The sequence below is a fragment of the Tamandua tetradactyla genome, chromosome 10, assembly GCF_023851605.1.
Source record: "Tamandua tetradactyla isolate mTamTet1 chromosome 10, mTamTet1.pri, whole genome shotgun sequence".
NCBI classification, from domain to species: Eukaryota; Metazoa; Chordata; class Mammalia; order Pilosa; family Myrmecophagidae; genus Tamandua; species Tamandua tetradactyla.
Window position 1 is genome coordinate 268,572 of NC_135336.1, and position 23,017 is coordinate 291,588.

At 37.3% G+C, this 23,017-nt stretch overlaps 1 protein-coding gene across 5 annotated transcripts in view; it reads right to left on the reverse strand.

The window, feature by feature from the left end:
- Nucleotides 1–9,585: 9,585 nt before the first annotated feature.
- LOC143648121 (uncharacterized) overlaps nucleotides 9,586–23,017 on the reverse strand; it is a 120,202-nt gene continuing 106,770 nt past the window's right edge. For 2 of the 5 annotated variants that reach the window (XR_013158385.1, XM_077117689.1), the window contains exon 6: nucleotides 9,586–10,492. The gene's annotated coding sequence lies outside the window, so the exon portion shown is untranslated. Of the gene's footprint in view, nucleotides 10,493–16,868; nucleotides 16,932–23,017 lie in introns of all 5 variants that reach the window. The other 3 variants (XR_013158383.1, XR_013158382.1, XR_013158384.1) reach the window with 3 other exon arrangements.

The window sequence follows — 23,017 nt, forward strand, 5'->3', positions numbered from 1 at the left end:
AGACCCGTATCTCACACCTTATACAAAAGTTAACTCAAAATGGATCAACGATCTAAACATTAGGTCTAAGACCATAAAACAGTTAGAGGAAAATGTAGGGAGATATCTTATGAATCTTACAACTGGAGGTGGTTTTATGGACCTTAAACCTAAAGCAAGAGCACTGAAGAAAGAAAGAAAGAAATGGGAGCTCCTCCAAATTAAACACTTTTGTGCACTGAAGAACTTCATCAAGAAAGTAGAAAGACAGCCTACACAATGGGAGACAATATTTAGAAATGACATATCAGATAAAGGTCTAGTATCCAGAATTTATAAAGAGATTGTTCAACTCAACAACAAAAAGACAGCCAACCCAATTACAAAATGGGAAAAAGACTTGACAGACACCTACCAGAAGAAGAAATACGGATGGCCAAGAGGCACATGAAGAGATGCTTAATGTCCCTGGCCATTAGAGAAATGCAAATCAAAACCACAATGAGATATCATCTCACACCCACCAGAATGGCCATTATCAACAAAACAGAAAATGACAAGTGCTGGAGAGGATGCGGAGAAAGAGGCACACTTATCCACTGTTGGTGGGAATGTCAAATGGTGCAACCACTGTGGAAGGCAGTTTGGTGGTTCCTCAAAAAGCTGAATATAGAATTGCCATACGACCCAGCAATACCATTGCTAGGTATCTACTCAAAGGACTTAAGGGCAAAGACACAAACGGACATTTGCACACCAATGTTTATAGCAGCGTTATTTACAATTGCAAAGAGATGGAAACAGCCAAAATGTCCATGAACAGAAGAATGGCTAAACAAACTGTGGTATATACGTACGATGGAATATTATGCAGCTTTAAGACAAGATAAACTTATGAAACATGTAATAACATGGATGGACCTAGAGAACATTATGCTGAGTGAGTCCAGCCAAAAACTAAAGGACAAATACTGTATGGTCCCACTGATGTGAACGGACATTCGAGAATAAAATTGAAATATGTCATTGGTAACAGAGTCCAGCAGGAGTTAGAAACAGGGTAAGACAATGGGTAATTGAAGCTGAAGGGATACAGACTGTGCAACAGGACTAGATACAAAAACTCAAAAATGGACAACACAATAATACCTAATTGTAAAGTAATCATGTTAAAACACTGAATGAAGCTGCATCTGAGCTATAGGGTTTTTTTTTGTTTTTTGTTCTTTTTGTTTGTTTGTTTGTTTTTTTTACTATTATTACTACTTTTATTTCTTTTCTCTATATTAACATTTTATATCTTTTTCTGTTGTGTTGCTAGTTCCTCTAAACTGATGCAAATGTACTAAGAAACGATGATCATGCATCTATGTGATGATGTTAAGAATTACTGAGTGCATATGTAGAATGGGATGATTTCTAATGTTGTGTTAATTTCTTTTTTTTTCTTTCCGTTAATAAAAAAAAATTAAAAAAAAAATTTCAGTTAGTATGGATTGACCATGTGCTTATCTCCAAAACTTCTGGTCTTGGCTAATATTATGGAATTTATTAATTAGAGGTACACGATGTTCTATAACTCTGCATCCATGGGTTGTTTCAGTGAAGGATGTGTTGGCTCATCAAAATTTTTTTATGAATAATCAGAATTATAAGTTAGCTGTTTTCAGTAGAGCTTATGACCAGCCCTGTATGACCAGCCCCCTATAAAGGAACCCCACCACTGCTTCAGAAAAATGAAGCATGGCCTTGAGATTCATGGACATTTTCAGTGTTGAGTCTCCTTCTGTTGTTGCTATACATTACCTTTTGTCTGCAATGAAGCAATCACAGCTATCCAATATTTTTGTGTATTGCCTCAGCATCTGTCTTACTTTGGTTGAGCCACTTCATCTCATCATTGACTTTCACCTAGTTAATAAGCAGCTTTCCACCCTAGGGCATAAACTCTCTCAGAGCCAAAATCCACACCTGCCCTCACAACCACACCACCCACATACTTCACAAAAAAATCTACAGTTGGTCCCAAGTGCAAAGCTCATTAAACCCAAAACTTTCACACCCCCAGTTCCTTTATGTTGCATGCATGCTTGCTTTAAACTAGCCAAACCTTGACTCCTGGAGGAAATCTACTCATCTCCACCCCTGGACCATTGTAAATGCACCAGCCCATGGTCCCTCTCACTCTGTCTGTGTGACCACCTGCTGGTTGAACCACCCAAGCTGATCATATTTCTGATCAACCCCTCATGGATCCCCTCTCTCTCTTTGGAACTAGGGAGTCTCAAACTATCCCAAACTACTAGAGAGTAACAAGCTATCTTTTCCCATGCATCCCGGTCTCAGCTTCCCATTGTGTTGTACTTCAGCTCCACCAGGATCCAAATTTAAAATCCAACCTAACTAACTTGAACCAAAAGCTGTTCCATGAATTTAAACTCTTTGAATCTGCAAAGAATACAGTAATATACCATAGTAACAGAATATGAGAAAAAATATATTATTATTAAATAGATACAGAAAATCATTTAATAGAACTGTTTTAAATAGTAAAAATTAAAAAGACTTTCAACACCAAGTGTTGGTGAAGACATAGGGCAACTGGAATGCAAAGTGGCACAATTACTTTGGAAAACTATTTTCAAATCCTTAAAAATTTTAACAAACATCTACTACATGACTCATCAGTCTACTTTCAAGTATTTACTCAAGAAAACTAAAAGCATATGTCCACACAAACACTTGTGTATGACTGTCCCTAACAATTTTATATGAAATAGCTAAAAGATGGTGGAGACAACCAGATACCCATCAACAGTTGAATGGATAAACAAAATGTAGGTATGCATACTATGAAATTCTACTTAATAATATAAAAAAACAAGCTACTGGCACACTGTGTAAAACAAGTGATAAGTAAATGACAAAATAAAGTATGTGTCCATTTACATTAAATTCCAAAAATATCAAATTAATATACATTGATGAGAAGCAATTCAATGGCTTCCTACAGGCAGAGGGAGGAATGGACTTGAAAGGGGAACAAGAAAACTTCTGCTGGCATTGGAAATTTTTGAGATCCTGATTGTGGTGATTTCATGGGAGGATATGATTGTCAAAATTACTTGAATTGTGCAATATGTAAGGATGAAATCTGTATCTCAAAAATTGATTAAAACATTCTTACACAGCAATAAAAAAGGAACAGCTTATCAAGTTTTAACATATTATAAATTACCTATAAATAAAACAGTGCTTTGGAAGCATGCATAAATTAATAGACAAATAAGATGACACATAAAATCCACAAAGAGTCCCAATTCCAAATGGTTATTTGGCATACACAAAAGTAACATCAGTAAAAAGTAGACATTTTACTAAAAGATGTTAGGATCATGGATCACCATATGGAATAAGATAAAATTCAATCCATTTCTCACACTTTACAACATTCCAAATGGATCACAGATTTTGAAAAGAAGTGGGTAAATTCCTCTCTAACCTCAAATAGAAAACAATTATTCCTAAATATGACTCGAAATCACCAGTAATAGGGAAAAGATTCTAAAATTGATTATTTTGAGGAAAACTTACCATAGGAAAAGAAAAACAGCAAAAGTAAAGTAAAAACATAAACGTCAACTATGGGAAAATATTTGCAATTTGCATCACAGATGAGAGATTTTCATTGTGAGTGTACAAAGACCTATTAAAATAGAGAACTGAACAAGGGTTGATCAAATTTCAATTGAGCTATTATTTGACAGTTCACAGAAATGAAAAACTAGGTGACCCTTAAATACATAAAATTACATCAAACTCACTCATGAAAAGATAAATATAAATTGAAACTATTGTGATATATAATTTCTCAACTATCAGAGACTGCAAAAATTCTAATGTTTGAAATGTTCTGAAGAAGAGGTTGTAAAAACGAGGCTGTAAAACCTTTCTATCCCAGGGAATAGAAATGGCACAATTCCCTGAAGGAAAATTGGGTCATATCTATCTAAATTACCCTTTGATCCAACAATTCCACTACTAGGAAATTATCCCAAATGTATACTGGCCAAATCAAGGCTACTGAAACATTATGTGTAAAAGCAAAAACAAACTATCAAAAATTAAGCATGGATTCTTGAATATCTATGAAAAGCACAAACAACAAAATAAACAATACATAAATCTGAGTTCAACAAAATTAGAAACTTTCATGCATTGAAGGAAATTATGAAGGAAGAGAATTGACACCTAAAGAATGGAGGAAAATAGTTGCAAACCATATATCAGAGATAAAAACATATCTAAAGGGATAATAAGCCATTCTGTGTATCCTAAATGGAACCACACAACATTCCCGCTGAAAATTTTTGTTTAAAAGTCACCCTGATTCTGATCAAACTTTGATCTACCTAACATTTACCAGGAAATATGCTTGACAGTAGAAATGACATCACAGTGATGCAATCAACAAAATGTAGAATGTGGGACAGTCCACTACACAGGCAACTTGTTTTCTTCAACAAATTAATTTGCAAGAAAAAAAAGGGGGATGATAACCTGTACTCTGAAATAGATTAAAGGACATGTAAAAAAATTGCAAAGTATGGAACATATTTGTACCTGATTCAAACAAACTGTAAACTCAGAGATATTGAAATAGGATATTTAAGAATATTAAAGGATTATTGTTTTCATGTATGATAATGGCTCTTTACTATCCTTAGCTAAATAAATTCTGAAATATTTGTGGATCAAATGATTTGATGTGTGAGTTTTGCTTCAAAACAGTGTGCAATGAGTGATTAGGGGAAAAACTGAAATAAGATTGTCCATGAATTAATAACTGTTGAAGCCAGAAATTGAGATAGATATATATATACACATGTAAGGATTCTCTAAACTTTTTCACATTTGGAATTTACTGAATTAAAATAAAACTAAAATAAACTATTGAATATTTCTTCCTCATCTACAGCTACCCAAAATTTCCTTTATTCTTACTTTGTATGTTTTTCTTTCTTTTTTTTAGTATGCTGTATGGCAGGAATCACATTTCATGTTTTTTCCATGTGAGTATCTCCTTATTGCAGTACCATTTGCTGGATTTCTGTTTGTTTGGGTTTTCATTTGTTTGTTGGGAAGTGTATTGTTATTTCATAATAAATTAGCAGTCAATTTTTGGTCTTTGCTTTCTCAAAGCAAGGCCATCATTCCCTTTTCTATTGTAAACTGAACATCCATGTTCAGATGTAAATTTGGAGCACTGGTCAATTATGCATCAGGAAATCATTTAACAAGACATTGGAAAAGATTGAATTAGAATAAAAAAGTTATATTTGAGTGTTTGGTCATGATCGCTCAAGAGCCTGGAGTGTGCCATAAAACTTAAGTAAATGAGCAGATTAAGGGATTACATGAAAATAATCCCATTTATGATGGAACATGTAAAACATCATTAAGAAATATTTTACCTTTTAGGAGAGCAACATATTGGAAAATATGCCCCCTGGATATATGTTTCTTATGTAATAATTTGAATATTCTGTATTTCCACCAACTCTTGGGGAATGAGATTGGTATTCCATTTATATCTATATTACATTTTCCAGAGCAGTTATATTACTTATGTGCTCAATAGATATTTACTTATGAAGGGAAGGAGGAAGGAAGAAAGAGAGGAAAGGAGGGAGGGAAGGAGGAAAAAAATAAGGCACATTGCTCAGACAAGAACTGAAAGAAGAGTATATTAGTTTCCTACAGCTTCCATAACAAGCTACACAAACTAGGTGGCTTAAAACAATAGAAATGCATTCTCCCACAATCCTAGAGTTTAGAAGTCTGAGCTCAAGCTGTTGGCAAGGCCATGCTCCATCCAAAGGCTCTCAGGAAGAATCCTTCCTTGCCTCTCCTCATAGTTATCAGCAATCCTTGGCATTCTTTGGTTTGTGGGATCATAACTCCAGTCTCTCTCTTCATCGTCACATGGCCTTCTTCTTTCTGTGTGTGTCTATGTCTGTGTATCTGTATCCAGAGCCTCTCTTCTTAAAGGGACACCAGTCACTGGAATTAGGAACCACCCAAATCAGTCATTACCTCATTTTGACTTGATTTTTTATCTATAGACTGTGTTTCCAAATAAGGTCATATTCAGAAGTACTGGGGGTTAAGATTGCAACATATCTTTTGAGGTATGTAGTACAACCCTCAATAAGGGGACAGCACCAAAACTCCTAAAAATAATAAAAAATAAAATAAAAACCATAAAAGGATTATAAAGGAATATTATGGACAACCTGAGGCAAAAAAAATAGACTGCTTAAATTAAGTGGAAAATTCATACAAATACATAAATTTCTAAAACTGACTCAAAAAGAAATAAAGAAAAAGCTTAGATGGCTTCACTAGTAAATTCTATCAAATATTATATAAGAAAATTTTTACACCTGAAATCCAGAAGGATAAAGTCACTTACCTGGGGCCCCACAACTCACAACTTTCAGAAACACAGAAACACAAGAGAGTTCTTAGGATGAGCAGCCACTTGTCTGGAAGGGAAGCCCTCAGCTGAGGGGTCAGGTAGGAAACATACATTATGTAATGGGATCAGAAAAATTAGCACACTCTGTAATGGGGCTTCAGGATGTAGGGCTTCCCGGGATGTGTGTGTGCTTCTAGATGAATATGAGTTTTAGACCTCTTCCCCCACCTCCTCGTATTAAACATATTTCACATTATTTGTTAACAAAATCAGATAGTAGTGAATCCAACTTCCTTTCATTAAACAAAAAGAGATGAATTAATTATTACTTTTTTTCCTTGTTAAGGGAAAAAGGGTAGACATTTTAGCTCATGGCTGGCATTTGGAGAGCAATGAAAATAACTGATTTAATTTGTTGTATGGCCAGTGGCCCATGCAGGCATAGAAGAAGACAGAGTTAAGAGCACAAATAAAAAGTGTTTTTTTTTTTAATGTTTTGCTTCAACATCTCCTGAGTATTTGTGATGGTGCATGTCTGAGACCTTTCCCTCATTACAGCAGAACAGGTGCACCTTAGAATCCCTTGGATTCACAAATGCTAGGGTACATGCATTTATATAAAAAAAAATTGGCCTTGGCTGCAAATCAAACACCAAAATAAGCCTGACTGCTTAAAAATAGCATCAACCCAATTTCCATTTACATCTCAACTCCACTACTCTAGCTAAATGACTTAGGAGGGTTACCTATCCTCTTTTTCACTCTGGAAAATTATAGCTGTTTTCTTCTAGGGATTAAGCAAGTCAATGCATGAAAAATGCTTTGCACAGTGCCTAACATGGAGTAAATGTGGTAAAGGTTATCCTAAAAATGAACCTATCTCCAATAGGCTGGGTATATGATTCCATTTTCTGGTATCAATGCATTAATAATGAATGGGAGAGAAATACTTCTACTGAGCCAAGTACAGCTTTGTATAGCTTAAAGAATGATCCCCAAATTGCTGTTTTTGCAAACTTAGTGTCCCATGAAATATTAATAGTTGTTCCATGGTCAAAAATACATGAGCAAAAATCAGTTTAAGGGGAAAAAAGGTCTTCTTTACTTTTTGAAGGCTTTGAGAAACTAGGATTGAGGATATGAAACAGAGTGGCTTGCCCAGACCTGAGTTTCCGAGGTGTGAAGGTCAGGAGATTGGACCCAGAGAAATGAGTAATGATGCACACACTGGGCATGAATAAGATAAGGTAGATGTGACCAATGTTGGAAAGGCAGAAAGCAGATAGTAGCTGGTGGCAGGTTAAGTAACAGGGTTGTGAGAAAGGGAGACATAACAAGTTTCCATTTTCCTTGGAATGCAGTGGGAAATTCTAAGAAAAAGAGCAGGTAAGGATGGAAGAAGGGAATGAAGAGGAAGAAAAATGGGAAGGACAAAGAGGAGGCAAAAAGGCAAAAGGCAGATTCTTTGCTTGGGATCCCTAATATGTAACAGAAATTAAATTGCTAGTTGGAAATTGCCTCACAAACTCCAAAAGGTAGATTTGCATTATCTCAACTTTCTAGAAGAGAAAATCACAGAAACTGGTAACTTGTCCATGTCCTGGAAGCTAGTGAACACCAGAGTTGGCTTCCGAATCCATGGCCTTCCCTTTACTATGACCCTCTTCTTGTTGGTTTGCTCAGAAGATGGCAGCTTCATCTCAGAACTATCTGAATAATTTTATAAAAGGATAATCCTTTCATTGAGCCACTTCAGAGAGTCTTAATAATAGCCTGAAAATTACCCTGCTTATTTTCAAATACTTTTTGCATATGGATCTCTCACTGGAGAAGCAGAGACCAACTCTGTTCATGAGCAGAACTTAACTCCTTGAAGTGGTGTGAGCACACAGCAGGAGCTGTGTTCCCAACTTGATGTCCTCAAACCTTCATCCAAGAGCAGGCTTCCTGTTCTAGAGGACTCAAACGTTTCCAATGAAATAGCAAGTTCAGACCACTGTCCAATGATAAAGTTTGCAGAATACAAACCAATTCAAAGTTGATTTAGAGATAAGGTGCACTTTGTTGAGTAAAGGACCAATGGGGAGTCTCTGGTTGAGTGCCAATTTATCCCTAATCTATAGAATAACAATCAGTGGCTAAGTATGATCATCTTTTGTCCATTGTGTAGGTTGTTTGTGAGGGTCAGTTATGTAAAAATTATTCAGGGAACATATATCTGCCTAACACATTAAAACACCCCTCAAACTACTGTGTACCAATGGTTGGAAAGAAAAAAAAAAAGGAAGGAAGGAAGGAAAGGAAAGAGAGAGAGGGAAGGAGGAAAGAGGGAGGAAGGAAGGGAAAGCAAGGGAGGAAGGGAAGGAGACTGGAGGAGAGGGGAGGGGGAAGGAGGAAGGGAAAGAAAGGGAGAAAGAGAGGAGGAGGAAGGAGGGAGGGAAGAGAAGAAGGTGAAAGGGGGAAAGAAGGAAAGAAGAAAGGAAGGGAGGAAGAAAAGGAAGGGAGGGAAGGCCGGAGGATGGGAAGAAAGAAGTAGTGGAGAAGGGAGGGGTGAAGGGTGGAAGAGTCAGAGGAAGGAAGGAAGAAAGGAGTGAAGGTAGAAGGAAAAGAAAAAAAGACAAATATTGTTTGGCTTATCTAATGTATCCCCAAATCCACATACAGATGGAGACACAAAAACCAGGTTGATATTCAGGACTCCCATACTCTCTCTAAGGAGACGGTCTTGGGTGGTCTTGCTTCATGGTGTTGAGTACCATTTTCCCTTTGGTGGAATGAGGACAGCATTGCCCAGTTCATAGGATTGTATAGAAAAGAATGCAAATCACCTAACTAGCATTAAATGCACACGGGTTGCGTCTCTCCAGCAATGGAAGAATATAAAAACATAAATTGCAAAGGTCGGTGGAGGCCAAACAATTTAGTTTCTTAAGGAGTAAAACTGGTAGGACCTGAATCCAATGCCCCTCACTCCTAGGGGTCTTGCCCTTCCTTGAGCAAGCAGCATTAGGGGGTTAAAAAAAAAAACAAGACAAAGCATAATGTGAAAATACATTTGGCTGTGTCACTGCCCCCATGTCATAGGACACAACGCAAATTTAAATTGCACAGTGTGCTTTCATTGGGAAGACCAGAGGCATTGGGGCATCTTGTATAATCAGCTGCTAATGAAATCCAAGCAGACACTTGGTAACTTCTATGGTCGTCAGCGTTTATGCCCATTCTAGGGCAGCCCCTTTATGTAAATATAGAATGGTAATTACTACAGGAAAAAAGGATGGAGCAGGTATCATTTATTGCAGGGATGAGGAGGGGTGGAGTTTGGAAGCGCAAAGCAGCCTGGCAGTAGTGTGCGATGAAAGGTAGAGTCACTCTAAAATCCTCATGCCAGGGCGCAGCCGCAGTCAAGGGACACGCGCAGTGCTGCAGTCTCAGGAGCTTATTTATAGAAGCTTTCCCTCGTCTCTTCTTTAAACATAAACAAAAGGGAAGTCACAGCCCTGACTGACTTCATCAACAGCATATGGAATAAATTATATCTAATGGAATAAATTATATCTAATGACAGGTTTTCAGCCGCTGTGAGACCACCGGGTGCGGAGGCTGAGCTCAGCAGAGCCGTCTCTGCCAGATGCCGCCTCCCGGCCTCTCCCCGGAGCCCACCGGCACTGTGAAGATGAAGGGAGGAGTGGAGGAGGCAAGCCTGGCTAATTGAAAAGGGGGAGCACTTTACAAACACCATTACACGAAATGTGAGAAGTGCAACATGGCAGGAACCAGGCAGCACCTAGTGTCGATGGCTAATTGTGTTCTAAGCTGGCATGTCAGCCCGGCGCTCCTGGTGAGAACCGGCTCACTGCACTTGCAGGCACTGAGTTCTCGGATCCGTGCTTTTGTTCCAGGCTGGACCAGTCCGGTGCAGCATCCTCCAGGACTCGTGTTGCCTTAAACTGAACGAGGGCACAGATGACATGCCTTCATCTACTCCTGTAGGCTGTGGCAAGAATCATTTTTGCCATTAAGCAGCAGTATCTGGTATGAAGAGAAAAAATGAAATCAGTATACTGGATTTTAGTTTGAGAAAAGAGTCAAAGAGAAAGAAGGGAAGGAAAGGAGGGCGGGAAGGAGGAAGAAAAAGGGAATAAGGCAAAAACAAAGCAAAGGTAAAAAGCAAACAAGCAAGAAATGAGTTTTTGCATACAGGACGATTTGATTTTTAAAGTCAATCTCTGTTTTATATAAGACAAGGTAATATCCATAAATGTCACCCACTGTTATTATTTTTACAAATAGACATAAGGAAATAAAGAGAAATTTCCTCAGTAAATATGAATTATATTGTCAGGGACTATTGGCCCTTGGATGCCTAATATTCCAATTTCTTCCAGTCCCTAATATAAAATGCATGTGCCCCTTGTTTATTCAAGTGACTTACTAGAAAATTAGAACTCAGTCAAAAATTTATATTTACAGAAGTAATTAGCAGACTAAGAAGGAAAGTGATCATTTCATCTAATCTTTCATTAGTAACAGCTCATAGACAGTAATAGACATACTGCAACAAACTAATAAGAATTAAAATAATAAAAATATAGTTCAAATTTTACAAGAATAAATCCTGCAATCTATTTTTATTGGCCCTAATTTTCTAACCCCTGGTATCTTGTTTTGAAGAGCCCACAAATTCTGGTGAATTTATTTATTTTTTTGTTTTAGGTATAAGATGCATAGTTAAATCTAAAGTGCCTTCATGGATGTGATACACAGTGCAAGTGAAGATCAGGAGTTTGGGAGTGAGACAGTTTAAATCCGCTTTCCCATTTGCAATACTTATAAGCTCTGTGACTATTACTTGACATCTCCGAGATTCAGTATCTGCATCTGTAAAATTACAAATAATAATGTCCAGGTTGTAAAGTTAAAATGAGGATTTGGGAAAAGATGTATAAATTGCCTTGCACACTGGGAGCATTCAGTTGGTCTGCTTTGTAAATTAGTAGAAATAGTATTAGCACTTAGGAAGAAACTGGTAGCTGTCTTCTGCTCTTTAAGTAGAAAAACTAAAAAAAAAAAATGTCAAAAAATGTACCAAATGCATTAATACATTTTACTTGGCTTCAAGTAACAAATATAAATGACACAGTATCTCTCATTTGCCTCAAGATAATGTAAATTCCATAAGCAGACATGAGACTTACCCCAAAGTGGATCTATATCAAATGCTAATCCCCAGCGATGTACTGTATACATAAATCAATGCATCTGTTACTGTCATAATTGGGTACCGGGAAAGACATCATTGTGTAGCAATAGAGCTAAGGCACTCTGCGGTGTCAATGAGGCAGGATCAAAATGACATTTCCAGCCTAACATTAGCCAATTAGATGTTGGAAATATGTATGCATGACTCTGAGCTACCTGTCATGTGCCTGGAGCTCCTAATGGGGAGCAGGAGGAGGTCGCTAAAAAGAAAAGCAAAAATCAGGGGGAAAAAAGTGAGTGCACAGGCAAGATTTGCTGAAAACACCAGCGTTCAAGAAGAAAGTCCCAACTAAAGTAACTGTTGAATAGTTTGACAGAGAATGGTGATGGTTGACCTGGTTCTGCATCAGGTCTCTATTTTGGAGAAAATTCTTCAGATGCTTTGCTGACACCATAAGGAGTTGATGCTACAAAGCATCTTAAAGGCAACAAGGACTGCTCAGTTTAACCCCTTCCAATGCTGCCACCAGAAAAAAAAAGTCTATGTTCTCCATATGAGGTTTTACAAAAATGAATTATGCTATTAAGTGGCAAGAAGAAAATTAGCTATGAGCTTGTAAATTTAAAATGATCCCCTTTTTAATTGTAAAACAGTGGCACTTAACTGCTATTGATCCTGCAGAGACACATTAGGGAGCAGGGTCACCATAACTGTTAATATTCACTGCTTAGTGAAACAGCATCAAAGGACATTTTAATGTCACAGACTTTCTCAGGGAGTTTTTAAAGAAGGTTTGAATCAGCCAGTCTATGAATGAAAAGGACATGAGGTAGACAAATGTGGAAACAAATGTGATAGCAATTTTCTGCTAATCAAATCATAACTCAAGATTGATTTTTTTTGGCAAAAGTTGATGTCATATAGATTTCCAAGGCTGGTCAACATTTAAAAGTCCGAATATATATTTTCTGTAGACTGGGATTTCTGAGATGATTGTCCAGTAGGGAATTTTTGCTTATTTTTGATGGAGTGGAAGAGAAACCTTCCTTTTTGGGGAAGGCTATTTCATTTTTGCCTACTTCAGGTGTAACAAATGCGAAATGTCAATGGCATTCTATTCAAAACTCAAAGTCTGTCCTGCTTTTTCAAAACTTTTATTGGATGAGACATCAAACCACTGGTGAGTGTTCAGTATTTTCAAGGTAGAAATTACAATTATAGAACACAGAGGAAATTTTCTCCTCTGAATTTGGAAATACTGAATGTGTGGCATTGTTAAGCTCTGGAAAGCTGAACTTCATGGCGTAAGCCCAAGACAGCAAACTGAACAAGGGTACGTACTTTGAAAATTAAAGCTCCTCATTACAAAGCCCTCTGGTAGAGGCAGAGAAATATTTAAAAAGTAAATTTAACCTTATACTGGGCTTAAAAAAAGAAACAAAACACTTTTTTGTTCATCTTAATTTCTGACTATACCAGTTCTTTGCTTCTTTCTGATGCATACTGTTACTATTCCAATGGACACTTGTTAAAATAGCATTATTGTTACATTGATCTCTAGCTCAAAAAATATGTCTTAATTACTCAAATAAGCATTTTTAGGATGTAATCTTTTGGGAGCAAAGTACATCTTGCAGGAATTGCTAAAAGGAAGGAAATGAATGGTTTCTTCAGGTGATTTGTATTTTGATTGCTTAAAAAAAGACATTATTGTTTAGGGCATCACTGATGAGTTCTGGGGAGCATCTGAGAGTAGTCTGTGAATGGCTGGCCTACAGAACATATTCATTCTTATAGTCTTTGGAAACTAAGGTACCTCCTCAGACTTTAAGAGTCACAATCTTAGGAAGACAGACAAGAAAATAGGCAATTCTGGTGTGAAAAATGCCCTCAGTGTTCAAATCAGGGTGCGATGAGAGGTGCAGAGGATGAGAAGCTAAGAGGGTGAGGAGAGGGTTCCCAGGGGCCAGCACTTTCAGGTTGGATTCCTGTTGGCCAGATGAAGAATACTTAGTCTTAGGACATTCCAAGCAGAAACAAATAAACAAAAAATGTAAAGCAAAGATGTGGAGCTGAGAATGAGCATGAGAGAAACATGAAATGAGCAAAGAAGACAGAAGCCAAACCACATCATACAGGGGTGTGGATTTTTTCTTGAAAAGAATGAGGGCAACTCTGAAGAATTCTCATCAGGGAAATGATGGGATCAGATTTGTTACTAGTATTGCTAGAGTTACTCTACCCATAACATTGAGAAGGAATTGAATGGGGCAAACAAGACTGGAGGTGGAGACCATAATGAGGTGGCTTTTGTAATAATCCTGGGGAGAAATGGTAAGAGTTTTTACTACAGAAGTAGTCACTGGAATGGAAAGAATAAAGTAAGAGGAGGTATCAAGGGTGTGTCCTGGGTTTCTGGTGGCTGATCATGTGAATAGATTGTTCTAGCATTTACTGGGATCTGAAGAATCAGGGAAAGAGATCATTTAGGTTGCAAAATCAGTCTCATTTGGGGCATGTTGAATTTGTTACTGTCAGAGTGTACGTTTAATTGGTGTCTTAGTCTGCCAAGGCTGTTATGACAAATGCCACACAATGAATTGATTTAAACACCAGGAATTTTCTTGGTTTGTGACTTGAAACAGGAAGAAGTCCCAAATCAAGATATCAGCAATGCTTGCTTTCTCCTGAGCCTATTGCATTCTGATGCTGGAGTCCTGGCAATCCTTGAAGCTCCTTGGATTGTATTTCTGCCTCCTGTCGCATGGTTTCACCCTTTCTTTTCTCCCTGCTTTTTCAGTTGGCTGGCTTGTGGCTCCTTCCTATGGCCTTCCCATTATAAAGCTTCCAACCATTCAGATTAAGGCCCACTCTGGTTCAATTTACCACACCTTAACTAAAAATAACATCTTCAAAAGGTCCTGGATTCATGATAGAGTCTCACTGTTCTAGTTTGCTAGCTGCTGGAATGCAATATACCAGAAACAGAATGGTTTTTAAAAAGGGAAATTTAATAAGCTGCTAGTTTACAGTTCTAAGGCTGAGAAAATGTCCCAATTACAAAAAGTCTATAGAAATGTCCAATCAAATCCATCCAGAGAAAGATACCTTGGTTCAAGAAGGCCGATGAAGTTCAGGGTTTTTCTCTCAAGTGGAAAGGCACATGGCAAACACAGTCAGGGTTTATCTATCATCTGGAGGAGCACATGGTGAACAGGGCATCATCTGCTAGCTTTCTCTCCTGGCTTCCTGTTTCATGAAGCTCCCTGGGAGGCATTTTCCTTCTTCATCTCCAAAGGTTATTGGCTGGTAAACTCTCTGCTTCTCATGGTTATACTGTTCTCTGCTCTCTCAGAAATCTCTAGCTTTCTCCAAAATGTTTCCTCTTTTATAGGACTCCAGAAACTTATCAATACCCACCCAAATGGGTGGAGACATGTCATCACTTAATTCAGTTTAACAACCACTCTGGATCAAATCACATCTCCAGGGAGATGATCTAATCACAGTTTCAAACATACAATACTGAATAGGAATTAGAAGAAATGGCTGCCTTTACAAAATGGGATGAGGATTAAAACATGGCTTTTCTAGGGTACATACATCATTTCAAACCAGCACACACATCCACCAGGACATGGGTTAAAATTAACACATGTATTTGTTAGAGTATATAATTCAACCTACCATACTAGGCAATTGACTATGGAGATCTGGAGTTCAGGAAAGAGATTTAGGCTCCTGCTAGATTGCTCAGGAAGAGTTCCTAACCCTAGAGTTCCTCAGATGGGCTTCAGGAGCTAATGAGCTCTTTAAAATTCTTGTTAAGTTGTGTGTGCTCTAGAGTAGTTTACTCTGGGAAAAATCATTATGTAAAAATGAGTGTCAAAACTCTTTGCCTTCAAAGAACTGTTGATATACAATAAAAGAGAATCAAGTGTGGAACTCTGACCAGTGTCAATATTTAAGAAATTCATATTAGCCTAGAATATGAACCTCTGTGATTTGTCCCCAATTCTGCTTTCAAACAACTACTATACCAAATCCCTCTTGTCTGGCCAGCCAAATAGCTCTACTGTTTCCAAGAGTACCTGTTGTGGTTTTCCAGTTGCTAAAACAAATACCAAAATGGGTTGTCTTAAACAATGGGAATTATTGGCTCACAATTTTGACATGAGAAGAAGTGAAAAGGTGAGACATCAGCAAGGCAATACTTTCTCCCTATAGACTGCGCCATTTTGGAATTGGCTTCTGGCTATCCTTGGTCCTTGGCTTTCCTGTCACATGGCAATGCACATGGTGGTGTCTTCTCCTTTCTCCTCTAGGTTCCATTGACTTTTGACTTCTCTTTTCTCCCTGTGACTGCTCTTTCACTGGCCTTCTCTATGAGGTGTCCAGTAAAAGGATTAAGAATCCATCCTGATTCATTTGGGCCACAACTAAACTGAATTAACCTCATCAAAACATCCTGTTTTAAATGGATTCACGCAAGGATGGATTAAGATGTTTTTCTGGGGCACATAATTCCAAGCCATCACAACACCTACATTCTTTGTTACCTCCAAACTTCTCCCTCTTGAATATCTTATTAATTTCTCCCTTCTTATCTTGGCTTAATTATACGTAAAGATCCACTTCATGAAGTTTTTAATTTTCTTTCATCAACACAAATGTTCCCTTTCTTCTTCTAAATGTCAAAAAAAGCATTTATCAATAGGCTCCATTTGTATAGTATTTGCTACTAATAACTTAAAAATAATAACAAATATATAAACCCTACCTTGAATTGCTGTTTATACACCATTTTTATTATTCATATATATATTTGTCTATATTTATACCCTGTCTACATATAAACTTATTGGGTGCCAAGTCTATGTTATATAATTTTGAATACATTATAAGTATTTATGTACCAGGGGGTCAGGAGGATCAAGAGAAAGATAAAGGGAGAATGGTGGCAAATGAAATTCAGTGAAAAGAATTCTAAGTTAGATATTGGAAATATGAGTTCCCATTCTGCCTCTTCTACATGGATTTGACCTCTAAAATGAGGAAAACATCACCTGCTCTATTCATAAGATTTTTGTGAAGATTGAATGATAGAATGGATGGAAATATATTTTATAATCTGAAAAGGGATGTTTACATTAATACACAGATAAAAATAAATTAATCACAGTAAGAAATTATAATGATGCTTACTTTTACTTGAAGAGGAAAAATTTCAAACTTGTGGAGGCTGAAGCACAGATATTTTAGATGACCCTTTTAACAAACACAAAAACAAAGAGAATATTCAAAGTTCTGTACAAAAATATAGTTGCTTAGAATAACAAAAGAAATCACGCATTTTTTGAGTTTGGAAATCTGGGTCCCTTTATCTGAAGTAGCTCTAGGCAGTTTGCTAGAAATGCATCCATAAAAATGTTTGCAACTTGCCTCTCCCTCCTCACCTGGACATCCCTCAACTTCCAGAAACTCCCAGCACCCCAAGAACCTGAGACCTAGGCAAATGGGGGTCCTGAAGCCTTCACTTCACTGCCTTTGCAGGAAATTCAGCTCTGGCACCAAGGATCCATGATGAACCTTTGGCCAGTTACCTTTTATTGCACCACATTGGACGTATCTCATGTTACAGGCTCAGGCAATGTTCCATGAAAAAGACAATACCTGCACCTTTGTAACCTCAGTCTGCCAGTGAGGAAAATTAAATGTTACAGTGGGATGGGATCTGAGTCCACAAATTTTCCTGTCTAGGTATGTCCTCATTGCTTTGCCTCCCTCATAAGCTTGTGGATCATTTTCTTGATCTTCACTCTTCCCAGGCTGTATGACTGTAAGTGAGTGTTTGCATGTTAGAGAATTTTTTTTGCCAACTCTCTCATGATTCAGTCCTCAGCACCCTGATATCACAGATTCCATTTCCACAAAGTCAGGTGGCTTTGGTAATAGGAGGTAGGCGCAGGTGGCAGCTTTGGGCCCAGTCATGGATTTTCAGGTATGAGATGCAAGTTGATTGGCGTAAACTTCTGTCTCACTGAAGAGATGAAGTCACAAGAACTCTTTCCATTCTAAGGATCAATAACTTGGAGTTTATATCACAGAAGTGTAGCATTATTTAAGAAAATAATCAATTTGCTTTAGTAGATGACCTCAAGATTGTGATAAGAGTATGAAGTTCCATTCCAGCCTCCCACCAGGGACAGCAGAGAACATCAGAATAGAGAGGTTTGGAAAGACTTGCCTGGCAGGTAGGTGGAAGAATGAAGCCAGGAGAGGTCAGGAAGAAGGCAGTGATGGAATACGGAGCCTTAGAACTCATGAGTCAGGTAGAAGTAGAGTTCCCAGATAAACCACAGGATAACCATTTAAATTAGAATTTCAGATATTCATGAATAATCTCTTGGTATAAGTATGCTCCAAATATTGCATGGGACATATCTATGCTTAAAATTATTCATTGTATATCCCAAATTCAATATAAATATAAATTGGTGTTCTATATCTTTCTAGGCTAAATCTAGCCATTCTAGATAGAAAGCTGACTGCAGATGTAATTAGCAACAGATGAGGCTCACGTACCATTGGCTCATGTCCACAGCAACAGAACTAGGTGCCTTCAGCTGGCCAAGTTGACAACTGAATCTAACTACCACATGGGGTAACCTCATGTCCTGTCTCTGCCTGATCCCACAGGGAGCTGTGAGGCAGAAATAAAACCTCAGAGTTGTACCACCCTGAGTTCAGATCACCAGATTTTTGTACTCCCTTATCAGCCAGTTATTCATTTAAGCTGCTCCAGAAAAGCTGCTCCCTCTGAGTTCTTCCCACCAGCTGAGAGCAATTCTGCTGAGAGTTGTAAGCCTTTAGCAGTCAACATTCACATTAGCTGAGGAATGAGTACACCAGTCAAGAAAAGAGACATATATTGGACATCAACAGTGTCTACTACCATCAGACTTCATCAAAGATAAAAATTTCCAACCATCAAAAAATGCTATTATGAAAATGATCAGGTGAGCTGCACAACAACAAATGACCCCAGGTTTAAACATGGGCAAAGTAATTGTACAGAGGTTATGGCTAAAATTAAAAACACTGCCAACACCAAATGTTGGCAAGTATGTAGACCAAGCAGACACACATGCATCACTGGTGGTAGTGGAAAATGATACAACCCCTTTGAAAACTGGCAATTTCTAATAAATCTCAATTACAGAATACCTCTGAAACAATTGTATCCCTAAGTGTTTACCTTGTCCCTAAGCTACTATGCTCACAAAAAGGCCTGTACAATGATGTCAGGCTGTTCTTATCAGTTTTGTACATAATTGCTAAACCAAAAATAACAAACTGCTCATCAACATGCAAATGGATAAACACATTTTAGTGCCCTCATTCAATGGAAAAAAATTCAGCAATGAATAAGAACTAACTACTACTGCATGCAACAACATGCTGTACCTCAAAATGTGCTGAGTAAAAGAAGAAATACACAAGAATAATCAATGATTCTATTATATGAAGAATCATGGGCATTCCAAACAAATTTATGGTAATAGAAATCAGAACAATAGTTGTTTCATTAGCACAGGATGGGAGATTGACATTAAAAGGGCTTAATAGGGTGATGGAAGAAATGTTCCATGTCTTTTAAGGGTTGATGAGTTACAGGACTGTATATATTTACCAAAATGTATCAAACACACACAGGATATATGTACATTTACATTATAGCATAAGCTATATGTCAGTAGTTTTAATTAAATATATACATTAGTTTATATAACTGGAATTCCAAGGGTGAAATTGGTTTCAGGAATATCTGGAGCCAGAAGTTCAGACAAGGTTTTCATTTCTCTCTCTTATTTGCTCTCTTCTCTTTTCCTCTGCTTGCCTCTTCTGGAATCTCTTTAGCTTTATTCTGGATCTGATTATGCCACGCATGAGAAAGTTCTAATAATTCCTTCAGGGATCAAGTGATCCACAGTGTTGAAATTATTAAAATGCTGTATTGACTAAACATATTCACCATAAGAAAGGGAACTCTGCACATTGTTACTTTTATTTAGTTGAGAGTCAGCTAAGTGACCAGTCTGCTGAAGTCATTCTGGGAAAACTAAATCCTATACTTGACACCAGCTGTGGATTATCTAATCCATGGAGGTAAATGACCAATTTGGGGATTGCCCTTAGCCAGTTTAAGAGAATACTCACATTTTATTTAAAACTGCTCATTTATCTTGACATTCATTGCTCTTTTTTATAAATGTCATGATAGGCCTTGAAAAATATCACAGCTGGGGGTCTGAGACAGAGTTTTACAGATTTTGCTTTCTGAAGAGGTCACATTGAGAAAAATGGAATCAGATCTACATTGTAAAGGTAATGACTTGAACTTCATTCAGAAATAACCATGTTGCATAAAAAAAGTAAAGCTCTGTCTTTCACTCCACTCCTTTTGCAACATTTGTTTGACTTCTACATACTTACGCCTAGAGGCCTTTTCTTAACATCCTTTTTTCTCTTAAACAAAAAAAATAATTTCCTATACTTGTTCTTTGCATTTCTTAACTCAAAGACATTTGCCTTCCTGAAGTTCCTTACTCAACTTCTTCTCTTGTATTTCAATTAAAAAGCCAAAGCCTGGACTTCAAGGATTTTGGATACTTCCTCCAATTAATTCTATCACCCATCTGAGTCAGAAAACTATAGCCCTCAGTTGAAATCTGGTTATAGGGTATTTTTGTACATAAGGTTTTATGGGAGCACAGCTAAGCCTATTTGTTTATATATTGTCATGGCTTCTTTCATAGATAAATAGCAGAGTGGTTGCCATCAGGGCTATATGGCTCACAAACCAAAAATATTTACTATCTGGCACCTCACAGGAAAAGCTTGCTGACTCCTTACTCATACCATCACTTTCCCATGCTTACCTCCAAAATCTGAGGCATTTTCTTTAGAGTCTGTCTTCTATTCCTACATCTGCCATAGCAAAGCACTACACACTAGCTGGCTTAAAACAACAGAAATGTTTTGCCTTTCAGTGCTGGCAGCTGAAAGTGCAAAACCAAGGTATCAGCAGGACTGTGCTCTTACTGAAACCATAAGGAAAATCCCTCTTTGCCTCTTGTTACTTTTTCTGGTGGTTTGCCAGCCATACTTAGCATCACAGGCTTGCAACTCTATCACTTCAGACTCTGTCTCTACCATCACATGGCATTCTCCTCTATGTCTATCTGTCCCTCTGTCCAAATTTTCTTCTTCTTATAAAGGACACATGTCATTTTGGATTAGGGTATAACCTAATTCTGTTGGGCTTCATCTTAACTAAACACATCTTTGAAGACCCTATTTCCAGTCTTCAAAGAATGGAAGACTTACATTCACAGGACTGGGTGTTAGCACTTGAATGCATCTTTTTGGTTGACAAAATTCAACCCATAGCTGAGTAGAAGTGGCATGCCAGGATCTTAACCAAAATCATATGGGATTGACCATATCTATTTGTCATGTACACTACTGAAGCAGAAAGTGAGTTATGGGAACCAATCCCCATATGACCTAACTTTGGAATTTTCTTCTTCTACTAACTTCTTAATGATAATCATGAACCCAGCATGCCAGTAATTTCCTCCAACCCACTTTACCCACCCATTCCACCTTTCTCTCTACTTTAAAAACTACTCAATGGGAGGTTAAATTTTATATAGATTTCAAACATGTTAAAATATATGAATGATCTCCCATAAAAACTTTCCTGGGACTCTCCCACAGGAACTGTAAAGATAGTTCCTGAAAAAAAAAACTAAAATACATATTTTTTTAAGCATGAAAACAACCTTGAGAAGTAAATAAATAGCTTAAAAATGGAAGCCGAGGGCATGGAGCATTTTGGTAATGAAGATTCCAGAAGAGATGAGGGACTCACAATAGAAGCTCAGCAAGTTCCAGTGTGTTGTTTCACCCTCTATTTATGATGTGTGTATGACTTAGGAAGAGCTATGTCAGGGGCAACTTCTTGGTCAGCCATCTGGAATGAAGCTCCCCAGTGATAAAGTAGTGAATAGAGCTCATCCTCTCTGTTCTAAGATGAAAATGACCCCAAACAATGGGCAGACATGTGCAGCACTGATCCACTGACACGAACAATCTGACAGGGTCTTCATGGTTATCACTTATCAAACACAAAGAGCAGTGGAAACTCTACTTTTCTCAGTCTTCTCTTTTCCAACCCAAAGACAATGTGGTGTTTCCCATCTCCATGCAGTTTTTCATCCTTTAATGCATCTGGTTGCAGAAACAATATTGTTTTTGCATTATAACTTTAAAAAATTTACCATATTGTATTTCTCATTCAAAAGCTTAGCATTTCCAGTTATTAATTGGCTTTGTTTTCTTAAGATACTAATGTTGATATAGGTATGCTTGTCTACTTATTTTGATTGCTGTGCATCATTCCATCCATTATTGGACATAGTTAGGCGATCCAATTACAAACACTGCTCTATGGACAGCCTTGCAATTCTATCCATGTTTACATTGGGAAGAGTTTCTCCAAAGCATATCGACCTTTCAATTTCGTGTTTTCTGCTGAGGATGAGTGTCTCAACATACCATCATTAACTGTTCAGGTTTCTTTCTTGTTGAACAATCTATTCATACTTGGCATATTTTCTATTGTTTTTGTTCTTGCTTAATACCATGTATTCTACAAATAACATAGCTAATAACCATTCACTTTTTTGTGGGTTACAAATACTTTTTGCCAATATGCGGCTTGCCTTTCAACTTTCGAATGTATCTCAATTTTTGTTTATCATTTGTGTTTTTGTAACTTATTTAAGAAGACATTTCTTATGCAAAGTTTATATTTAGAGTGGTATGTATTTTCTAACAGTTGTGAGGCTTTATTTGTCATGGTTTCATCTGTAATCCATCTAAATGTATTGTTGCCTATTTACTTTTGTGATATAGTTAATCAGCAGCCATAGTCCCATACATGTCACAGCCCATCATTTCTGCACTAGTTTGTAATGCTATCTCTGTCATATACCAAGTTCACATACTCATGTAGTTCTACTACTAGGATAGCTATTATCAGTTTATCTATTTCAGAATTTTAGAATCAACTTGTCCAATCCAATTTAAAAGCCCTTTGGGCACTTTGGCTAAGCATTTAACTTATAAAATATAAATTCGACTGCCTATGATCATTTATTTATACTGCTAAAACTTTCTATATGAAAATATATTAATTTATCCTTATTTAGAGTTTTTCTTTATAAGATGTAGTACTAAGGAACTCAGTGATTATTCTGGGTATATTGGTACACTTTTTGGTTTTT